At 39.8% G+C, this 2,966-nt stretch overlaps 1 long non-coding RNA gene across 1 annotated transcript; it reads left to right on the top strand.

Moving 5' to 3' along the window:
- The first annotated feature begins 1,414 nt into the window (after positions 1-1,414).
- On the top strand, positions 1,415-1,610 carry LOC121004631. Its single transcript, XR_005779797.1, has 2 exons — positions 1,415-1,505; positions 1,574-1,610. It is a non-coding gene; the product is annotated as an uncharacterized LOC121004631 (long non-coding RNA).
- The last annotated feature ends 1,356 nt before the right edge of the window (positions 1,611-2,966 follow it).

The following is a 2,966-nucleotide window of genomic DNA, read 5'->3' as shown; positions in this document are numbered from 1 at the left end:
AGGAATTTGGTCAGCTGTTTGCTATTGTGCGTTTGCTAATGAGCCTAGTTTACTAAGGTGTTACATTTGTTGCTGGGGGAGGAGTTTGGGAAGCAGTGTTGTAAGGAAATTATGTCTGTATCCACACACGTTCACATATATATATTAATTCAGCTTTATATGCTTGCATTAAATATGCAGAGTTCTTCTTTAAAGGAAATATTTTATACTCTTACAAGAGTACATGACAGCAAGGTCTAGTAACACAAGCTAAACAGGAAATGAGGTCTAGCAACACAAGCTAAAAGGAAATGGCTGTCTGAAGCTTAAAACCGCATGGCTAGAAAGAGATATGCATGCTTTAGCAAAAAAGACCACATTTATGATAGAGGTACATGAAGAGAGAAATGCCGAATGCATGGCATCATAGCTGCAGAAACATATATATGCACATATATACCTGTTACACATATATCTAACATGTGCATTAGACATATATTTTACATTTACTGCAATACGAGTTATATACATATATATAAGCATTTTTTGTATATTGACGTTCACCTGTGGTTTAGATAAGTAAAAAAACGTTTGCTCAGGTAAATGTTGGTACAAGATGGTACAAGATAAACAAAGATAATTCCGAGAAATATTTGAACAAAGCTGAAATCAACAAAGATTGTGGTTAGATATCTGAATACTAAGAATTATAGATGCGTCACATATGTACCTTGTTTCTTGGAAATTATCATGACTTTTTTTACTTTGGTTGTATAAGCTTAGGGGAGGTATATGATAATCTTGTGGTTTGTATGGTAATCTTGTGGTTTGTATCTATAAATTGTCTACGATGTCAGAATAAAGGAACAACCATTTTAAACCTATCAACGTGTATTGGTCTTCAGTGGTTGCCCGGCCGGAGGTTCACCCACAGACAAACCAGGCGCGCTTTCAATTGGTAGCAGAGGATGGTTCACTGACTATCTAGGTAAGTAAATAATTTCTGCCACTACTTATGTTGGTTGGAATGTTTCTCCCCTGGATACGGTGAATGTCTGATGTATACTGGATGGCAGGTTAGTGATGGCAGGTTAGTTTAGTGTTCATAGGACTGTGGGACAGACACGAGGCAGCACTCAGTGTTCTGCGTATCCTGATAGGAGCGGCGTCTCCTATAGGCACAGTGGTTGGCAGGGGATGTTGTTCCAGGAACAGACATCATATTGATGGCAGGGAATTTTTCGAATGTAGAACTAGTCTCTTCGAACGTTGGCAGGGATTTTTCAAGTGAGAATTAGTCTCTCATTTGACGGTTTATTGAGTTAAAGGATAACTCTGGATTTATGTGATTGAGTTAAAGGATAACTCTGGATTTATGTGAAACAAGGTACCCGGAATATATGTATAAGGAAAAGGAATACATATGGAAAAAGGTGAGGGAAACGCATACATCTGAATGCAGATGTTGGTTTCTAACTCACTAGGATTGTCTGTGGAGTGAATTGTTTATTGAACATAACTGTACAGTTAAAACTTGGAAAGTGACATTGATTACTGCAGTCTATTAAGTTCGTAAATGGTGTTGCCCATATAGGATATTTTACACGTGTTATAAGAATATTGTGCTAGTGGAAAATCTGATTGTGCTGGCTTAATTGATTCTCAACATAACAGTACTAACACAATTACTTTCTGCTAATTGCTGCTATTTCCACTTCATTGTTTGCTGCTTGAATATATATGTATAGAGTTCATTGTCAATTTCATTAAACATTATGGGTAACGGCGTGGGAAAGGATCTGGATGGTGAGCCAGAGACCAGACCCACATCGTTACATTTTGTATCAGGCACCTGTGGGATTAGTGTAACTGATCCATTTTGGGTAAATATCTGTGACCGCAGTCAGCAACTGTGTATTACGCAGATCAGCGATGTGGGTCCTCGCAATGAAGGTGACTGGGAAGAGGTTAAAAAAATGGTGGGGCTTCACCCAAAATATAACTATCCCGTTGGTGCCTGGGATGAAGATTATATGAAAACATGTTTTAAAAAATGGGAGAAGGCATTAAAAGAGTACAGAAAGAGATTTCCACCAACCCATCACATATACTTAAAACAGAACAGGGGGACAATTAATAAAAGGGAAGAAGTTCCATGGTCAGAAATTCTGCCCTCCTTGTCAGAAAAGCCACCGGCATATGACGTGACGGTATCAGAACCACAAAAGGCAATACTCCCAGCTGTCCCTACAGAGGACATGCTACAAGACCCTTATGATAAGGTCCCCTGTCCAAAACAAGCAACCGCACCAGAATTATTATTATTTTCTGGTGAGAATCAAAAGAGAACTGGACTGTACCCGGATTTGGGGGATAGAGATTCCCTTTTAAGTACTGCAGTTATAGTGGCAGCAGCACTTATGGAACAAGCAGATGTGACTCCACAAGTCAAACAGGCTAAGGAAAAAAGAATTGAATATAGAGAAAGCATGGGCAGTTATGTACATGAGCTGATTCAACTGAGGGATAAACTAAGGACAGACATAGTCTACATTAAACAACTTCCCCTTCAGGATGTCTTTCCCGTCATATATGATCACGAGGACCCAGATGATACAGACCTTCCTAGTGAGGAACAGATAGATGAATTAAAGGGCATTTTGGGAGGAGAGTGTGGCAGAACCAGAGCTGTGACTAACAAAAAAAAAACAGCTGCTGACCGAGATAGAAAAATTAAGACAGGAGTACTGGAGGGTGAAAAAGGACTGGGAAACCAGGGCTCAGGAAGAGTACGGTAGGAGGACAACAGGAATTGAAACACAGATAGAAGCGGACAGTTTAGAACATGGAATTCCCCTGGCAACCTCCAGTCCTAGAATACCTGGAGTAATCCAACCCCTAACAGATGAATTTTCCAAACTCACTCTAATACCTGAGGAAGGGGATAGGGAAGGCACACAACTGCGGCTTCCCATGATTACTGTGGG

The sequence above is a fragment of the Bufo bufo genome, chromosome 6 (genome assembly GCF_905171765.1).
Source record: "Bufo bufo chromosome 6, aBufBuf1.1, whole genome shotgun sequence".
Lineage (NCBI taxonomy): Eukaryota > Metazoa > Chordata > Amphibia > Anura > Bufonidae > Bufo > Bufo bufo.
The sequence above is the reverse complement of the archived record's forward strand: the minus strand, read 5'-3'. Positions and strand labels throughout refer to the sequence as shown.